The sequence below is a fragment of the Lygodium microphyllum genome, chromosome 13 (genome assembly GCF_053477565.2).
Source record: "Lygodium microphyllum isolate KBCC chromosome 13, Lygodium_microphyllum_v1.1.10, whole genome shotgun sequence".
NCBI lineage: Eukaryota > Viridiplantae > Streptophyta > Polypodiopsida > Schizaeales > Lygodiaceae > Lygodium > Lygodium microphyllum.
The window spans coordinates 16,883,459-16,904,875 of record NC_141147.1 but is presented as its reverse complement, the minus strand read 5'-3'; positions in this window follow the sequence as shown (position 1 = coordinate 16,904,875).

Genomic DNA, 21,417 nt, shown 5'->3' with positions numbered 1-21,417 from the left:
ATCCTAAAAAATAGGGGAAAAATATATTTTGGGTTTCGAAAAATAAGGATAAATAAGAGCAATGTTTGTGAATGTTTGTGGGGACTGAAGCATGAGGATTTGCCTCAGTTCAACCCCACCTTCTTGTTCTAGTGTGTCTTTTTCCGTTTTTTCCACATAAAATGATGGTAAAATACCCTATAAATCTATCCAACGATGCAATATTTAAACGGGGAAGGGTAGAGGAGTTGAAATATGTCTAAATGCCATGTGAGATGATGGAAAAGTTGCTGATTTCTATGCATAGCATTTAGGATGGATGATAATTAAAATTAAGAGCTTAGTAGCACGAGGATCACCTCGGTGCTAGGCCCATGCAACGAAGCACGAACGGTAGTTGGAAACCATTAAAAGAATGTTTTTGCACTTGTGCACGATACTGTTTTGCTAAATGTTTGAGCACTAGGCATCCACCAAATGCATAGAGCATGAAAAGAATTTAGAAAATATCAGTGACCAGCTCCTGGACATGCATTGCAATTGGTTTATTGGAACCTGACCTACGATGAGAGGCAGTGAGGTACCCATGTTGTAGGCTAGTCGTGGGGTCTAGGGGAAAGAGAAGTAAGGACAATGGTACATTCCTGGACACGCTTATTTGGTACCTTGAGCGACTTTTGTGGGAAATGTTTAGATGTTGAGCGACGCATGGAGGGACCAATCCCCAAGGTGTAGGAGAGTCGCAGAGGGTCGACGGCATTCAGCCGTAGGAGGAACCCCATGTGTATGTGATTCGAGCCTTTTGGCTATGTGAAAGGGACTCCCTTTGAGGAGTAATATTGGGTTAGGATCAGTTGGACTACAACGTATTACAAACGCAATGTTTAGGAAAGCAGAGATTTTGATAGACGCTCCTAGCCGTGAGGCTGAGGGGTTATCTTGTGCGTAGTGACGAGGCCCGGCTAGTGCATGAGCCAGTGCCGGCCCGTTTTTAGGTCCATCAGTGGTGCGTCTGCCGGGAGCCGCTTAAAGTGGCGGTTCTCAAATCCTGGTTGTTTAGGGACCAATTAGCAATTTATGCCAAAGGATACTGAGATTGATCCGTTATTTATTGATAAGCATCGTTTAGCAGAAATCCAAAAGCAAGAGAGAGACGAAAGAGCTAGACGATGTGCTGAAATTGTTAGGAGATATTCCCCTAAGCGTAGCAGTGCTGAACCCTTATGAGGGAGTGGATCTAGTGGTCTTAGTACCACAAGCAGTAAGTTAGGGGAAGGTGGAAGCTCTAGTGCTCCCCTTCCTTCCATAATCCAGTCTATATCAAGTGCGGGAGGCGTAACCCCACCGTCCCCTATTCCTAGTGCAAATCCAATCCTCGTCATGGCGCAGCCTATTGCAATTCCAGCAGGGACAACGGATTTGCCGGCTCTAGGTTACCCGCTACCCATTTTTAATGGGTTAGTTGAGAAAGATGCGGAACTCCACATTAGGGAGTTTCAAAAGCTGATGTTTAACTGTCGCATTCAAGAGGAAGGACATTTAATGAAGTTCTTCAATATAACTCTCAAAGGAAGAGCCGCTATAGGGTATCATGGTTTAGAAGCCGGAACCATATTGAACATTGATGCATTTTATGGAGCTTTTCGAAGGGAGTTTGCCCCTGAAAGGGGTGGGCAATATTGGTTGCGTGTACTTAATGTGACCCGCCAAAAACCACACGAGGATATTCGTGCTTATGCGAAGAAGATAAAAGAGGTTTTCCGTAAGTTGGACACCTCTATTCCTATCCCCGCAGCTGCCCAATTACAATATTTTCTACATGGTTTGGACTTTAATATCCAATTGCAGTTGAGTAGTGTCCCCTTGGGGGATATAGATACTGCCATTACACGAGCACAAGAGGTGGAATCCCGACTACAAGCGGCCTATGCTTCTCGAGGCAATTCGAACATGGGTTTAGTATTGGGAAATAACGTGGCAATGACCAATGGCAGTAGTGGCCAAGGGATAGCGATGGCTAACCCTAATGGGAGAGGGAACATGATGCAGAATGTGCCTTTATTACCAGCTCCCCCTAGCATATCGATGCCTACGAGCAGTCAAATGGCTCCAAGTGGTGGAGGCCAGGCGGTCAATTCTAATGCTATGCCTGTGGCTCAACAACCTGTGCCTAATCGAATTGTTAGGCCGATGGAATGACATGGTAATGACCAAGGCTACGAGTCGAGTGCTTCCAATGTTCTTGGCAAGGTTAAGGAGATGATGAAGCATTATACCGACATGATTACGGAGCAGTATTGACAAATAGCCGTGGATGTCAACTTCCTTAAAAAACAACAAAATTTGATAGGAAGTAGATACCCAGAGGAGGGTGCACCTTCGAGGTTTAGTTGCAAATGGTGTGGCGGGCAGCACTATCCAAGAAATTGCCCAAATGTTAAGTGCGACGTTTGTGGAAAATCTGGCCATTTAGCAGCCACTTGCTGGAGTAAGATCAGTTCCCTCCAGCGAGGAAGTTGGCAACCAGGGCCTGTTAATCATCATGCCCAAGGAAATGATTCCCAGTGAGAGGACGGGCCTAAACAAATACTTCAACGACCAAAGACTACAGTGGAGGAGCTACCAAGTGGTAGTGGGGTTAGTTTGATTGAGGCTGTACATGTTAATGATGCTGAAACCTCTAATCTGCGAGCTGTCCTTACAAGAGGTCAAAAGGGTCGAGAGGCCGACAAGGATAAGCCTATCGACGGAAACCCTAAACAAGGCGACAAAGGAACGCAAGTTTTGGATCCTGCCATGGAAGGGGGACCTTTGAAGCCCGTAGAAAGTAAAGCCGATAAGGAACCACCAAAGAAGAAGGTGAAAGTTAAAAAGGAGGCATTAAAGCCGGTTCAGCGACCTAAAGAGCGGATGGTTTGGCGTGAAAAGCGAGCTCTATCAAACTATCATGAATTCGATTTAGCGAGCTCTCTTTGTGAAGTCAAGCTGGATGTGAACCTTTTACAGCTTATTAAGCTTTCCCCAGGAGTACGCAAGGAATTTAGAAAGATTTTACGTACCGGGTATATCGTAGAACCTTTGGGTATTGCGCGAGTTGGTGATGACTGGTTCGAGCATGCTGAGAAGCATTGCCCAAGGGTTGCAGCCTATGTCGATGGGATATTAGTAGATTATGCCATTGTCGACAGGGGATCATCGGTTAACATTATGAGTTCTGAACTGATGGAAAGGTTGGGTCTTGCGATTCAGAAAGATACCTCCACAATTCTCAGAATGGTAGATGATAGTTTGAGACAACCAAAAGGCTGCATTACTAAGGTCCATCTCACTGTTGCAAATGTAGAATGCCTGTTGGACTTTAGAGTGATTCATTTTGCAGGCCATCCAAGTTACCAAGTATTACTCGGACGACCTTGGATCTTGCAAGCGGACTGCCAAGTGGATATACCCGCCGGTCGACTAATATTCGGCAGAGGTGCCCAGCGTGTGGTGGTTGATGCTTATCCTGAGTCCCTGCAGAGTGAGAGAGCTCCTCTATCTTCTACAGAATTGGAGACATTAGAAGATTTATCTGACAGTGAGACATCATCGAGTGATGAGTCCAAAGAGGGATCCACCACGGAAGACATCTATCAGATCACTTTGAACGAGCCGATAGAGGGCCAAGATCGTATAAGAGATGCAGATGTTATCGAGCTCGACCTTGGTACGTCTGATGATTCACGGCCAATCAAATTAGGTTCTATGCTCAGCTCAGCAGAAAAAGAGGACTATGTGGCCTTGATCCAGGAATTCCGTGATATCTTTGCCTGGAGTTATGATGAGTTGAGAGGCATCCCTCCTAGTCTTGCTGTTTATACAATTCCGTTGAAAGAGGGCAGTCGTCCTGTACGGCAGAAAGTAAGGCGTATGCCTTTCGAACTGAGGGACGGGCTGTTTGAAGAGTTACAGAAGCTTCGAAAAGCGGGTTTGATTTTTCCTGTGCAACACACGGAATGGTGTTCACCAGTTGTGGTTAGAAAAAAGAAGAATAATCAAATCCGATTATGTGTAGACTTTAGGGAGCTGAATAAGCAGACAGTTAAGGACTACTACCCGTTGCCATTTATTGACCAGATTTTGGATCAATTAGCGGGTAGGGAAATATATTCGTTTATGGATTGCTTTGCAGGATATAACCAGATGGCAATTGCAAAAGAGGACAAGTTGAAAACAACTTTTATTACTGTATTTGGTACTTTTGCGTACCATGTGATGGCATTTGGTTTATGCAATGCGCCTGGTTCGTGGCAACGAACAGCAGATAAGACATTCGGTGACATATCCCGTGAAGAGTTGAAGGTGTTTATTGATGACTTAGGGGCTGCCACCATGAGAGAAAGGCAGTTGATCATTCTAGGAAAATGCTTTGAGCGTTGTAGACGATTTTGCATCGCCCTAAACCCACGGAAGTGTGTTTTTGGAGTACCTTATGGGCTGTTGGTGGGTCATGTGGTCAGTTCGGTGGGAATTGCGACAGACCCCGAGAAGGTTAAAATTATAGTTGCCATGGGTCCACCACGCACTCCGAAAGAGGTTCATAGCTTTCTGTCTTCGGTTGGTTACTATCGTAGATTCATCAACGCTTTAGCAGAAAGAACGTTGCCGCTTACAAATTTATTGTCCTTTAGCTATTCGTTTGTATGGGGTGACCCTTGTAAGGTAGCATTCGAGGATGTGAAACAAGAGCTAGCAAGAGCACGCGTTTTAAAAGCACTTAAAAGAGGTGAGGTGTTCTATATATTCTCAGAAGCCACCATGTATAGTATCAGCTGCTGCTGTTTAGCCCAAATTTGGGAAGAGAAGTAGTACCACCCAATTGCTTTTGCTAGCCGGAAGCTGGGGATATCCGAAATCAACTATACTTACATGGAGAAATTGTGTCTAGCGATGGTCTTTGGGACCAAGAAATTCAGGCATTACATTCTCTATGAGAAAGTCGTGCTTTATACGAAGGCGGAGGGGCTTCGATTATTGATGAATAAGCTACAGCCGCCTGATCGTCTAGCAAAGTGGTTGATCACTTTGTAGGAATTTGATTATGAAATCAGGAGTAAGCCACCAAGGTTGCAAGGCATCGTGGAATTTCTTGTGGACTTTGGGGAGCCGAAAGAATCTGTGGCTGAAGGTAGTGACATGGAGTTGTTATTTAAAATAGATACGGCATCTATTCCCTCCTGGTATGCTGCAATAACGCATTATTTATCAACGGGAGAGGCGGGATCTGAATTATCTAAAGCTGAGAGAAGGAAAATTAAGCAGCAAGCGTTAAAGTTTGCTTTGATCTCAGGTACATTATATCGGCAAGGGGTTGATTATATCTATCGCCGGTGTGTGATGCCTGACGAGGTGCCATTCATTTTGGAAGAGTGCCATGATTCTACTTGCGGTGGCCATTTTGCTGGACGGCTTATAGCACAAAAGGCTTTAAGAGCAGGTTATTGGTGGCCTGCCATCTTCCAGGATGCGTTTGCGTATGATAAGAGATGCGATATTTGCCAACGACATGATAGTCGAGAGAATAGGAAACGACCACTCACCCCTATTATGGCGATACTTCCATTTGAGAAGTGGGGAATAGACTTTGTGGGTCCTATTACTCCGTCGTTGACTACGCAAAAGAGGTACATCATTGTAGCAACCAACTACTTCACGAAGTGGTCAGAAGCACGTGCAACAAGGAAAGATGATGCTAAAGAAACTGCTAGTTTCCTTTTAGAGCAGATAATATGCCGGTTTGGTCCGCCGAAAGAATTAGTGTCGGTTCGCGGGACCCATTTCCTGAATAAGGTGATCAAAGGTTTGACAGAGATGTGGCAAATCAAGCATAGCAAGACAACCCCATATAACCCGCAAGCCAATGGGCAAGTTGAAAGCACCAACAAGCAGCTTGTGGGCATCCTGTCCAAAATTGTGTCGGAAAAGAAACGAGATTGGGATAAAAAGTTATACGTGGCAGTGTGGGCCTACAATACGACTTTCAAACGAGCCACTGGCCATACCCCGTTCAAGTTAGTATATGGGGAGGAGTGTGTCTTGCCTTTAGAAATTGAGCTGTCGATTATTCGGTTTGCCATCAATCATTCTTTGAGCGATGAAGACGCACTTTTTGAACGCTTGACGACACTGGCACATTTAGATGAGCTTAAGTTGCAGAGCTTATTGCACCAAGAAGTGGCAAAGCGTCGAATGAAGCAGTTACACGACATCAAAGCCAAGAAATACACCTTCAAGAAAGGACAGCTTGTTCTGTATTATGACGCACGACGAGAATTATTTCCAGGCAAGTTAGAGCCCAAATGGGATGGGCCCTATAGGATTGTTAGGATAAGAAAGAATAAATCCACAGTTTTGTTAGCTGACCTTGAGGGGATAGACTTTAAAAATAAGGTTAATCTTAATAAGATTAAACCTTATTATTTCTGATTGCACTAATGCTATGGCTGCCTTGCAGGTCTAGGCGAGATCGATCAAACATCTGCAAGGAAATCGTGATAAAGGTTGATGGGTCGTCTGATCCCTTATTTAGAACACCCATATTTGGAACAGAGGTATCATCAGGGAAAGCTCATCTAGTGGAGCAAAGGATACAAGGTGATTGAGCAAGAAGGCGGGACATTTATTTGGGAGATCAAGGTCTTCTGCCATCACTGCCTACAAATTTTGACGAGCATCCCTGTTGAATTCAATGATGATGGAGGGATGGAGCCTACAGTCCACCCGTTGAATATGCTAAATTTCGATTACCATAATTACGAGTAGAGTTCCGGATGGCGGGATATGTAAACCCTTTATGGACGTACACATTGTACTTTGATGGGGCGTCCAGGGGTCCATGTAAAAAAGGAAGTGTAGGAGTTGCCATCCGAGACCCCCGACGACTCATTGTCATGAAGTTAGTTGCTTATCTCGGGGCGAACTTTACCAATAATATGGCAGAATACAAAGCCCTGATTATGGGTTTGAATATTGTAAAGAAGGGTGGTATCCGTCAGTTATTGGTGAAAGGGGACTCTCAGTTGGTTTTAAATCAACTCAATGGGACATACATGGTACGAAACCCCATCCTTTGTATGTACCATCATACTGCCATAGCCCTACTAGACAAATTCGATAGAGTGTCTTTTCAGCTGATTCCACGAAATTGGAATCAGTTTGCCGATTCTTTGGCTAATTTTGTGTATGAAGAAGACCTCTTCTTTAATTGTGGCCCTTGTCCCGATATATCTATTGATGCTGAGGCAGGACCTGGTCGTTTGTGGGGTATGCTTTCTGAACATGCCCTCTTTGGCAGACGATGGTTGATTTGGGTGATGCAGAGGGTAAGCGAGACTCATCTGCCTTTATTATCTTGGACCCATAGACTGATTAGACGACATGTGATGCGAACACCTCTTGCAATATACGCAGGAGGGATAAGTCATAATCTAATGCACCTAGTTTAGGGCTACGAGCCTCTGTTCCCCTGGGAATAGTATGCTTTGATGTCTATCACAGTTGTTTCCAGGAGGATGTTATGCATAGTCATGTTTTGTTTCATTAGGCCAAGAGGGCTGATTCGGTTTTGTAGCAAAGTCATGTCTGATTTCATTAGGCCAAGAGGGCCATTTCCTGTCAAGATTGTGGGAGAGAAGGAAGGAGTCTCGCTTGAAGCTTTCTTGCTTGCACAATGGGGGAAGACACACAAGGGTGGAGGCTGAAAACAGTTTTCCTCTTCTTAGTTGTGTAAGCCAAAAGAACTCTTTTACAAAGAAATAGAAGAACCCTATATATGGGTCTCAAACCAAACTCAACTAACTAAGGTGGCATACTAACTGAGCCACGAACTAGAGTAGATAAGGATAGCTATCATGTAGCTATTATTCATGGGCGGTGTACCAACCGCGTCTGCAACAACTGACAAGTCGGTGACATAAATACACAACGGTCACCCTGGCGTATCACGAGTGGAGCTCGATATCTCAACACTCCCCCTCGAGCTCAATCCCAATTCCTGCACACCAAGCAGGTCTCTGAACTTGCGCAGCTTCTCTGCGCCCAATGCCTTCGTAAATATGTCAGCTACCTGATCCTCTGTGCTGACATAAACTAGATCAATAAGACCTAGTAAAACCCTCTCTCGCACATAGTGATAATGCACCTCAATGTGCTTTGTTCTAGCATGATAGACTGGGTTATTTGCCAAATGTATACTACTCATGTTGTCACAATAAATGACAACTGTCCCATCTGTAGACTGATGCATATCATAAAGTAGCTTATGCAACCAAGCTACCTCACATGCAGCCATTGCTGCACCCCTGTACTCCGCCTCTGTGCTCGACAAGGCAACTGTAGGCTGTTTCTTGCTGCTCCAAGTGACTGCAGCACTCCCAAAAGAGAACACATATCCACTGGTAGATCGTCTATCAGAAATACTACCAGCCCAATCAGCATCAGTGTATCCATGCAACTGTATCTGAACCCCAGTCTCATAAAATAGTCCATACTGCAATGTGGACTTCACATACCTGAGTATGCGTCTAGCCGCATCCAAATGCGGTTTCCTTGGAGCCTGCATAAACTGACTTACCAATCCAACAGCATAGCTCAAATCTGGCCTGGTAATAGTCATATAAATCAAACTTCCTACTATGCGTCTGTACATAGTAGGGTCTTCTAGAAGCTCACCGGCATCTGTGCTCAACTTCACATTCTGCTCCAAAGGAACTGAAATAGGCTTACAGCCTGTCATCCCATATTTGGACAGCATGTCCAATCCATACTGCCTCTGCAAGAGCTGTATCCCACTTGGTGATCTAATCACCTCAATGCCCAAGAAATAACGCAGCTCTCCCAAATCCTTCATCTCAAACTTCTGCTTCAATAGCATTTTCACATGAAGGATATCTTCATCACTGTCACCTGTCATAATCAAATCATCAACATAAATGACAAGCAGCATAATACCTTTCTCTGTTTTTCTCACATAAAGTGAGAAATCTGCCTTGGAAATCTGAAAGCCAATAGTGACAAGATACTGTCCTATCTTGTCAGACCATGCTCTAGGTGCTTGCTTCAAACCATACAAAGCTTTCTTCAACCTGCAAACAAACTCAGGATGAACAGCATGCACATAACCTGGTGGCTGCTCCATATAGACCTCTTCTTGCAAATCACCATGCAAGAAGGCATTCTTTACATCCATCTGATGTAAAGACCATCCCTTTGATGCAGCCATAGCAATGACTGCTCTTACGGTTGCCATCCTTGCAACCGGACTGAATGTTTCTTCATAGTCAATTCCATATGTTTGTGCATACCCCTTGACTACTAATCTTGCCTTGTATCTGTTCACAGAACCATCTGCATTGTGTTTCACCTTATAAACCCACTTACAGCCAATTGCATTTTTACCTTTAGGCAAAGGTACCAATTCCCATGTAGCATTTGCTTCCAAGGCATCCATTTCTTCATCCATGGCTTTCTCCCATTTTTCTTTTCCCATGGCTTGCTCAAAAGAAGTGGGTTCTGGTTCTTGTATCACCTTGACCATATATGCATAGTGAATGGCTGTAAATCCATCATATTTCAGCCTATCCACAGGATACCTAACTCTGGTAGACCTGCGCAAAGTGGGTTCACTCCCAGGTGCTCTCAAAACATCCCTGGTCTTCCTTACTCCAGGTGTAACAATAGAAGGAATACCCAACTCATCATCAATGCTCTGTTCTGAGCCACTGGATTCACCATCCACATAAGAGTGACCTGCATTCACATCAAACATGGGCTGATCAACCTTCTCTTTTCCTTTTCGTGATACCTGCATACCACTATCTGCATTACTTTGAGAAGAATCTCCTGATCTCAATCTGCCTGTCCATGGCGAAGAATGTGAACCAGTGCTAGAGGACGTTCCAGGTCCACTAATGTTTTGTGACTGCTGCTGTGAATTCTGTGCAGCATTACCATTTTGTGCATCTACATCATCAATCACATTTACTGGTTTATACCAGCTACTCATCTCATCAAAAACAACATCTCTGCTCACTGTAAACTTACGAGTAGAAGGGTTATAGCATCTATACCCTTTTTGCTGCAGAGAGTAACCAATAAAGATGCACTTCTCAGCTTTTGGATCCAACTTGGATCTCAACTCATCTGGCACATGTACATAGGCAATGCAACCAAAAATTTTCAAATGAGAAATATCTGGTTTCCTACCAGTATACCTCTCCTCTGGAGTCATTCCATGTATTGCTGCAGTGGGAGTCCTGTTCATTATGTAGACTGCTGTAGCAACTGCTTCAGCCCAATAAAAATCTGGCAAGTCTTTTTCATTGAGCATGGCACGAGATACCTCTCCAATATGCCTGTTTTTTCTTTCTGCAATTCCATTTTGTTGTGGGGTATGACTGCATGAATATTGCTGCTTTATGCCATGCTCCTGCAGGAACCTTGCAAACTCATTTGAGAGGTACTCTCCCCCTCCATCTGACCTTAGGCATTTTATCTGCAAGCCTGTTTCTTTTTCAACCATAGCTTTAAGAGTTTTGAAATGCCCAAAAACTTCTCTTTTCTTTTTCTTAAAATACACCCAAACTTTTCTGCTATAGTCATCAATAAAACTGACAAAATAATGACAGCCTCCAAGAGATGCAGCTTTAGTTGTCCACACATCAGAGTGGATTAATTCCAATGGCTTCTTACTCTCTTGAACATGTCTAGGAAATGGTTTCCTTGCCTGTTTTCCAAACTGACAGGCTTCACATACCTTATGCATTTCTGCAACCTTGAATTTGGGCAATCCTGCAACAATATTTTAGGCCTGCATTGATTTAAGTCGCTGTACATTAACATGACCAATGCGTTTATGCCAGATATCAATATCTGCAACTACACCGGTCCCATGTGCAAACATTGCTGCAGTCAATTCAGACATGTCTGCATCCAATGTAAACATTCTGCCCTTCTTCTTTCCTTTTGCTATCAAGCGACCTTTATTTTTCATATCCTCAACAAAGCATCCATGAGGATTAAATCTGACCTGCAAGCCCTGTTCAACCATTTGACCAACAGAAACCAGATTCTTGGTGATATTCGGGACATGAAATACATCGGACAGGTATTTCTTTTTCCCATCCTGCATAGACAAGGGAATTTTTCCAATCTGCACAATAGGATGTGCAGTGTCATCACCAGTCTCCACAAATCCTGGTTTTTCCATTTTCCTTGCATCCTCCATCCATTCTGCATGACCTGTCATGTGGTTTGATGCACCTGAGTCAACATACCATACATCATTGCTTTCTTCTGCACTTGTCACAGAATTGTTCATGTGCTGCACCATAAACAGATGCTCATTTCTGTCATCACCCTGTCTACTAGAGGATGCATAATTTCCTTGTTGCAGTTTTCCATTCATGATGTCATTCTGCTTTTTATAGCAGTCTTTAGCCATATGACCCATTTTACCACAGTAGTAGCATTCAACATTACTGTTTGCATTTTGACCTCTTTGCCATCCACCACGACCTCTTTGGCTCCCCCTGCCTCTAGAGTTACCACGTCCTCCTCCATAGGACTGGTTTTCTTGAGTTTGCTGCATATTCTGATTTCTACCACGGCCTCCAAATCGGCCTCCTCTACCTCTGCCTCTACCTCTTCCAGCATTTGAGTAGAAGACAGCTTCTTTTGAAGTTCCTCCTGAAGAAGATGCACCACCATTTCTTTGCTCCTCAGAAATTAGAAGAGCAATCAGCTCCTCAAAATCAGGAAATCTTTCACGAACTGAAATGGATGTCCGAAACTGTGCATAATCCTTTCCTAGACCATTCAAGGTCACAAAAACTAAATCATCATCTTCCACTGGCGACCCAATGGAAGCAAGTGCATCTGCAATCTTCTTCACCTTCATGTGGTAGTCGTTGATGCTCATACTTTCTCTTTGCACATTATGCAACTCTTGCTTGAGCTGCATTTTCCTGGCTTGCGTATTTGTGCTGTACATTTTTGACAAAGTATCCCATGCCTCCTTTGGCGTACTTGCATCCTGAATATGCACAATCATAGAGTCTGAAATGCTGATTGACAGCCAGTACATAACTTTCCTGGCTCTCTCATGCCATGCTTTGAATGCCTGCATTTGCTGTTGATTGGGAACATCAGGAAGAACTGGTTCTTCTTCATTTCCTGCAACAAATTCCCAATATCCTTTTCCCATAAGGAAATTCGTCATTCTAAACTTCCATGCCTGGAAGTTGTTCTTGTCAAGCTTTTCAGTTACAATCTGTGAAAGAGAGTCAGACGCCATTACAGAACGCTGCAAAAAATTCTGTCACTACAAAAACTCAGCTTCACCCTCACAAGGGCAAATCTGCAAAACTGGCGAAAGTGGTATTTGACCACACAGTCACTTCCTAGTGACGATTTTGCATAAACAGGAACCAAGGATAATTCTGAAACTCCCAATGTCTCTGCGCACAAGCATACGATGCAATTTCTACAGTAACTTTTCACCGACCTGTAGAACAGTGGCTGCACAGCATAAACCTGAGCCTTTTCCTGAGTGCGTGCAGAAAACTTCCGTCTGCAAAACAGGCCCCGAAATGGCCTCAAATCAAAAAAACAAGGTCGCCAAGAGCTAAAGCTATCTCCCGCAGCATATACTGCCCTCTTGCTTCACCGCGAAGGGCGTCTCAACCTGAGACAATGCACTCCTGCAATTTCCGGCTGTGCTACCTGCAGAGATCTGCTCCCAAAACAGAAAATGAAAGCAACACTGCTCCTCTTACCAGACCACCGCGAGCTTGGCTTGCTTTCTTGAGCTCCTTACCACGAACAAGGCTCTGATACCATGTCAAGATTGTGGGAGAGAAGGAAGGAGTCTCGCTTGAAGCTTTCTTGCTTGCACAATGGGGGAAGACACACAAGGGTGGAGGCTGAAAACAGTTTTCCTCTTCTTAGTTGTGTAAGCCAAAAGAACTCTTTTACAAAGAAATAGAAGAACCCTATATATGGGTCTCAAACCAAACTCAACTAACTAAGGTGGCATACTAACTGAGCCACGAACTAGAGTAGATAAGGATAGCTATCATGTAGTTAGTATTCATGGGCGGTGTACCAACCGCGTCTGCAACAACTGACAAGTCGGTGACATAAATACACAACGGTCACCCTGGCGTATCACGAGTGGAGCTCGATATCTCAACATTTTCCTGACTAGTGCGGGTGCGTTTAATCGGGTTTTTGTTTTAAGTGTTGTGCTGGATAGATTTCGTGGTTCATGGACTTTGGTGGAGCCTGGAGGAGCCTTTACTGCGATGGAAGCTTCTTGTGGCCAATCCAGGTAATACCTCTCCTTTACGAGTACCTTTCTTTCCTGTTATATGTGTATTTGTACTTGTCGAGGGGATACATTTTTGTTGGGGACCGGCCACCAAGGCATGAAGTCCCAGGTTTAGGCTAAGTATGTTTGAGGGCGGTCGGAGTAGTCATTGCCTCCTGTAAAGACATTGTCAGGCATCGAATGACCTGTTTTAGAAGGAAGTCTTAGTGGCCCTGTTCTGCTAGCCTGCTAGGCAGCCGTTCTAGGAGTTCTTGTTAGTAGTGAGGCAGTTAGAGAAGCCTGCCAGAAGTTAATAATGATGATGCTAAGAAACCCTGTACATCCGTTAAGATGACTATAAATACGAAGGTGTGTAAAAAGGGGTTCTAACCCCTATCAAAGAAAAGAAAAGGAATGAAAATATATAAGCAGTTGATCATTGCCTTGCGAGGGCCTGGTAGGTTCCTGGGGACGAGTCCGACCCGGGGCCGATACCTTATCTTCCTAGGGGTGGCTTCTTGCTGGAAAAAATGACAAAACAAGGAAGGTTCGAGCGAAAATAAAAGTGAGCATTCGAAAAGGATTAAGTGTCGCCTTGTGAGGGCTTGGTAGGTTCTTGGGTGCCGAGACAGGTCCTGAGACCGATGCCCTGTTCTCCTTGGGTCACTATGCTCAGCTCCCTCCTTTTTACATGCCTCAGTATGTTCATCCAATACAAACCCGAAAAGAAGACATGTACTGAAAGAAAATACTTCTTGATCAGGCTATAGGAGTCCTCGCCTTGTAGGAGCTCCTAGTTGTGTTGTCTTTAGTTGGTAAGTAGTTCAGACTACCGTTGAGGGCAACCTCTTTGACAGTTCTTTTTAGTTTGGCTGTGTTGGAGCAGTTGGTTAGTGACTCGCTTCGAATCTTCTATTAGATGATGCTAGGCCTACTCCTTGTGGATGTCATGCATTGGTTCTACCCAGGGGTAGGGGGAGCATTGTGCTGAGTTTTATTATATATTTATTTTGTATCAGTTTGATCCTTCTTTGGTTGTTTATGTGCAGATATGTTCATGGATTCGACGGGCTGAGTCACCCTATCCCGTGGTCGCCAATGAGAGTGGAATTTAGGTGACGGAAAGTGCTTAAAAATAGCAGAAAAATATGAATATCAAGGGAAAAATATTCAATGTCAAAGGCGGCGGCTCGATCAGGACGATTTTAAGCGTCAAAGTGCTTTAAAGGTGCCCGAGCGACACTTTTTGATTTTTCATAATTTTTTAGACAGTCGTGCGGGTTGACACGAGCTACTGGCCAATGCGGGATGCTAAGCCGGACGCCCAGGATTTTTCAGAGCTCGATTCCGAGTCCGGACGGGGAAATGGCCAAGAAACCGATCAAGATGCGAAGAGGTGGACAAAATTTGGCCAAAATGGGCAAGTGACCCTTGGGAGCCCAATTTTAAATGTCACATGAAAGTTTGATGTCTTGCATGAAGAAAAAACGTGGGGAGGAAGATGTCAGGATGCGCCCGATTTTTGCGCCCAATCTTGGAGGAGGCATCATGCAGCTTGTGAGCAACCCACCCAATGGATCTTGGGAATTGATTCCCCTCTGGATGCAGACTCTATCGCCGCCTCTCGCCCGTCAAATGATGCTCTCTTTGAAGATCTCTGTTTTCAGACTTTCTCTCTCCTCCCTCTCTCTCTTCTAAAGGCAAGTTCATGTGGGAAGAAGGAGGAAGAAGAAAGAATGGTGGAGGCTTGTCCGGCATGGATCGGATTGCTCCACAGGCTGGAAATGGTGATTGGTGATTGTGCTGGACATAAAGTGCTGCTGATTTTTAGATTTGCAGCCATGGACATGACACCCGAAACACGCAAATAAGCGGTAATTCAAAATTTTCAAAGGAAATTTGAGATTTTATAGCTTTCGATTGATAAAATGTTGTTCATGTGGGCTAAAAATTGTGTATGTTGCTGTTTTTCATGAGTTCTTGCTAGTCATAATCAAAAAATCAGAAAAAATATGCATCTTGTGGTTCAAAATAACATGCTAAAACACGTAAAATATGAAAAATCAAGGGAAAATGATGGTTTTTTGGCATAAAAATGGGAAAGTAAATAGGAACACCAACTAAACTTTCATTTTTCTGCAAGAAGGAACTAAGGGCCACAGCCCATAACCTATTTTGAATTTTCAGTAATTAAAGAATGCAGAAAATAAGGGAAAATACAAGAAAAGGGTGGAAAAATCCTAAAAAATAGGGGAAAAATATATTTTGGGTTTCGAAAAATAAGGATAAATAAGAGCAATGTTTGTGAATGTTTGTGGGGACTGAAGCATGAGGATTTGCCTCAGTTCAACCCCACCTTCTTGTTCTAGTGTGTCTTTTTCCGTTTTTTCCACATAAAATGATGGTAAAATACCCTATAAATCTATCCAATGATGCAATATTTAAACGGGGAAGGGTAGAGGAGTTGAAATATGTCTAAATGTCGTGTGAGATGATGGGAAAGTTGCTGATTTCTATGCATAGCATTTAGGACGGATGATAATTAAAATTAAGAGCTTAGTAGCACGAGGATCACCTCGGTGCTAGGCCCATGCAACGAAGCACGAACGGTAGTTGGAAACCATTAAAAGAATGTTTTTGCACTTGTGCACGATACTGTTTTGCTAAATGTTTGAGCACTAGGCATCCACCAAATGCATAGAGCATGAAAAGAATTTAGAAAATATCAGTGACCAGCTCCTGGACATGCATTGCAATTGGTTTATTGGAACCTGACCTACGATGAGAGGCAGTGAGGTACCCATGTTGTAGGCTAGTCGTGGGGTCTAGGGGAAAGAGAAGTAAGGACAATGGTACATTCCTGGACACGCTTATTTGGTACCTTGAGCGACTTTTGTGGGAAATGTTTAGATGTTGAGCGACGCATCGAGGGGCCAATCCCCAAGGTATAGGAGAGTCGCAGAGGGTCGACGGCATTCAGCCGTAGGAGGAACCCCATGTATATGTGATTCGAGCCTTTTGGCTATGTGAAAGGGACTCCCTTTGAGAAGTAATATTGGGTTAGGATCAGTTGGACTACAACGTATTACAAACGCAATGTTTAGGAAGGCAGAGATTTTGATAGACACTCCTAGCCGTGAGGCCGAGGGGTTGTCTTGTGCATAGTGACGAGGCCCGGCTAGTGCATGAGCCAGTGCCGGCCCGTTTTTAGGTCCATCACCGCTCTTTCCTCAAGGTTTCTTTATTTGTCTAATTACCTACCACATTTAGTTGGACATGCATCAAGCAGCTTCCTTAATTAGCCAATTAGACACCGATTCCTTCACGTAATCTTAGCACTTGACATAGAAAAACAATGTCCAACAAGTTCCTTTTTCAACAGGTTATCTTATTTATCTTTGGAATACATCCATATAATCCAGCCCATAGGCTAATCTATAATCCGCCCGGAGGCTATCCATAATCCACCCGAAGGCTATCCAGCAATCCACAGGGATTACTAATCCAAGATTCCGCCCGTAGACTAGTATGTGGGCCTCAATATCCAATCCCGAGTCGCGTTGGCCTCTTGTGCAGGGCCCGGAAGGCAAGGGATTTATGGCCAAAGCCCCCCTAGCACCCAAGCGTCCTCCTACACCAAGTAGCACCCAACAGAGAGACCTCTCGCGGCGGGTTCAGTCCACGTTCCTGGCGCGGCTAACAACCCCCTTGGTTAGGGTCAAGCAGACAGTCGGGGGTAACTGATGCTGCCTCTCCTTTCATGCCTTCAACCTGAAGCATTAATTAACTTTTCATCTTTTAGTTCCTTGAGCAAACAATGCAAACAGTGCTCCTAAACTGTTACAAGCACAATCAATCCCGTGGTCGTTTATTTGGCCAACTGCTAAGGAGTGAAACCTTATCTCCGAAATGCATCCAGCATTCGATCCGGGATCAACTACAACTTGGCAAGATCCCCAAGGGTCTATTTGTTTACCCTTTTGTCCTTGGGTTAGGGTCATACCCCCTCAACCCAACTTAACCAGCACCTTAGGTTTCATAAATTAACAGTAAGTCCTAGTGACCATGTCGCTCTAACTTGATTGTTCCTTTGCTTCCAAGCAAATACTTAACTTCCCTTAACTTGGCAATTTTCCCCAAGAAAGATGATGTAATAGGATGACTACTCATCCTCTTGCAAGTTAAACTTGGGCAAGAACCTGCCAACCTCATTCCAAGGAATGGCAAATCTCTCTTGTGATCAAACCACAAGACCATGCGACGGATCATTTCACCCATTGAACGGTGTTTCCTGGTCAAGGAATTATGTTTAGACAAGAAGCAGGGTTTAGAGTGTCTTCTTACCCAACCCAATCCTAATTGCACTAGGCCATCCTAGGGATTCCAAACTCAAACCGAGTTTTAACATTAAGTCGTTCGATCCTTAGGGTAGAGACCCTAGATCGTTATTGGCATGAGCGTCTAATTGACCCAAACATTCCGTGAATGTGGATAGGACCTTTGGGTTTGAGGGTTTCGACTTGGCAACAAGTGTGAAACTAGGCCAAATCCTTAACGTTCCCTTGCGGGTTAGGTGATTTAGATAATTCGAACTACTTGTCTTGCGACAAGGACAAGCCTTTCCTAGAGATGATAAACTTGATCTAAAGGAGAACAATAGTTGCAAAATGTCACAATACATGTAAACATATGATTCATTGCTTCTACGTACCACTAGATTCGCAATAACCCTATTCTTTCTTGCTAAAAGTCAAAATGCATGATAATTTGCAGAATAACTTTCATAGGGCCTTCTAGGACTTACATCAAAGAATCATGCCTGCAACCTTTTTGTCTAGGCATTTGAGTTTCATGCTTTGACAAGCCATGCAATCCTTTCTAAATGCCACTCGATGAAATGAAATTTACGCACGACAAATGTGCAACATGCAACCCTTTCCTAACTACAATGTAGTTAATGAAGTTCATGCAAAGTAAATATTGTAGGACTAGTACGGGTGTTAATGACTTTTCCTAATGAATCATTACAAGGAAGATATTGCCTAAAATGCGACATTTGCTTATTCCTTCCATGTCCAATCAAAAATGCACTTAACAATTTCATTCCTTTGCCCTAAGTAATAGGCATTTAGACTCATTATTTTGGAAATGCACCAAAATAGCAATACGCAGCTAATCTCCTAAGACGGACAACTCTGGAAATGCAAATGATCCAATTGCGTGACATGCATCATTCCTTATCTATCGTTCAAAGAGATAATTTATCAAATGTACTTTTATCACTATTACTTGAACTAACGATAAGTGATAAATGCATTATCCCTATGCTAGGTGAATTAGAAACATGCATAAGTGCTTTAAAGCCTTTCTTTATGTGGAAAATAAATTCGTGGAACCTGGGTTTGTGGATCCGCGGTGATGTCCACGTGAATGTTAGGGGAAGAACCTCCCGCAAGCGCGCCTTGCGACTTCTTGGGAGCCATCATTGAGGACTTGAACTCCGCGGATTACCCTCACTTCTACGCGTTCTTCGAACATCCTCAAGATTTTGCCTTCTCCCTCGTACGCAGGAGATTCCTTCACAGAATTGCGGATCTTTAAAAAACCCGGGGCTTGTGGGATTTGGGCTTATGGGAAGGCTTGTGGGAATGGAGGTTTAGGAGAAGGCTTGTGGGAATGGAGCTTTACGAGCCTCTTTTAAAACCCAGGGAAGGGCACACAAGAACAAGGCCCAAAGGCCTTATCCTTTAGAAGCTTCCTAGAGAAGCTTCTAAGAGGCTTCTGACTTTCCAAGACCCACATGGAAGAGAGGAAGGAAATGATTGGGGGAAAAATCAGCACCGTCAGGGGGGGTTTATGATGGAATGGTGGCGGCCTGGCGAACTGGGGGTGGCAATGGCTGCATCGACAGCAGTAGGTGTGAGTGGCGGCGATCACGGTGGTGGTATAGCAAGCAGCGGCAGTAGCATTTCTTCCTCTCCCTTCAATCCTTCAGCATGGCGGCCGTTCATCTGATCCTCCTCCGTCCCTCCAATCCAAAGCTAAGGGGGGGTTTTTATAGCTTAAGGGGGGGGAGAGGGAAGCCACCACGTGGCTGGTGCATGGCTCTCCCCCCATACACCATCTTCACCACATCACCTCCTTCTCCCATTCCCTTCCCTCCAGCCATGCATCGGCTGGGGGAATTTTAAAAAAAATTGCTTAATTTGCATCATTATCTATTTCGCCCCCTTCCAAAAGGGTGTTTCCCCACGGTTATGCAGTCTTGAACTCCCGGGCTGGATTTCACAATGCAGAGGCCTCATTTTTGCACGTGCGGGGTACGGATTAAGCTGCCAGTAATTACGATGCGGTAGATAACCTGGCATAGATTTTACACGGCGTGCGGGAAGTCAAGTTCAACAATATTTCTGAGCGCAAATATTACACTTAGATAGCATCCAAAACTAGAAGCAATGGATTGAAGAATAAATGGAGCAAGGGGTATGGGTAGCTTATCTACACGATCATGATGGAGTAACTCAAATACCCAGTCTCACACTACACCTGGATATGCATTTGGTCTTGGAAGTAGCATGGTCAATTGGAGTAGTAAAAAACAATCTATTATAGCTCTCTCAAGTACAAAAGCATAATACAAGGGTGCGGCATTAGCTGCGTGTGAGGTTGCTTGGCTGGTTAAGTTGATAAATGACTTGGGGATTCATGTGGACAAACCAGACAAGCTATATTGTGATAACATGAGTATAGTGCTTCTGGAAAGCAATCCAGTTTATCATGCCAGGTCAAAGCACATAGAGATACATTACCATTTCATTAGAGAAATGGTGCTTGGAGGTAGGATAGACCTCATATATGTGAAGATTGAAGACCAAGTGGCAGATATATTTACCAAATCCCTTGGTAGAGATAAGCTCACTCATTTTAGATCGTTGCTTGGGATACAAGAAGTGACTTGAGTTTGAGGGAGAGTGTAGTGACTTGAGCTTGAGGGAGAGTGTTGAGATATGCAAGCTTAGTCTACCAACCACCTGCCAGCTATATCCAATAGTAGATTAGATGGATGGCATGTGTGTGTAACAAAGTGGGTCAGACTTAGCTGGTACAATTAGACTAAGTCTCTTTACACTACTTGACTTAGGTTATAGTACATTGTACTTTTTGTTACTCACTAACAGAAAGTGTGATGAATAATGAAGAACAAGAACATTGAGAGCCATATGTTCTCTGTTGCCCCTATCTCTCTCTCATCTTTCTAATTCTACCACCAATATGATATAGCTTAACATGAGCTACATACATTGGGTTTATTTTATACACTATCCGTGGATAATGTCCTAATAAGTAAGGATATATTTTCAAGATATATGTTGATTATTATAGAGCATAAACATATATGACTATTTACATGCTTCAATGAACAATCCCAATTAAGAGCATGATCACATTCTTGACATTTCACACATTAGGTGCAAAGCACCTCGTAATTTGCATGTAAAGCACATAATTATTTCTTTTGTGAGCAAAGGGAAGCAATTGTGTCCCTTCACTCACAAAAATGCAAAGCAAATGAGGCAAAACCTCATGAGCTTTGCAAGTTCACAAACTGTGCAATGCACAGTTAGCGGCAACACTGACCAGACTAGCTGAATCTAAAATTAGAATCTAAGACTAGCTTTCATTTTTATTATTAACTCAACTTTATATTGTTTTTCATCAAGTTTCATAACTTAGTAGAGATGGGGTTTAGAGTATGTTCACTATGTTGGAGAGAGGACTTGATGCAATACTTGCATTCTACACCTCCTTCACTTTCTAGATCTCACCATCGCAGCTCCCTAAGTTCTCCGTGATAGTGACATGGTCTTCTTCATTGCCATCTTCCTTCAAGCTCCCTAAGCCAATGATGAGCAAGGATCCCTTGGCCTTGTGAACCAAGGGCAAGCAATCGTAATATATGTTCATTTCTTCCCTGCAAAATTGTGCATGCAATCAAGCATAGGATACAATACCTCTAACAACCTCATCCAAGTCTAGATGGCCAACAGATGGGTGGTAGCACCAAATAATATAAATCAATGGCAACCCATCTA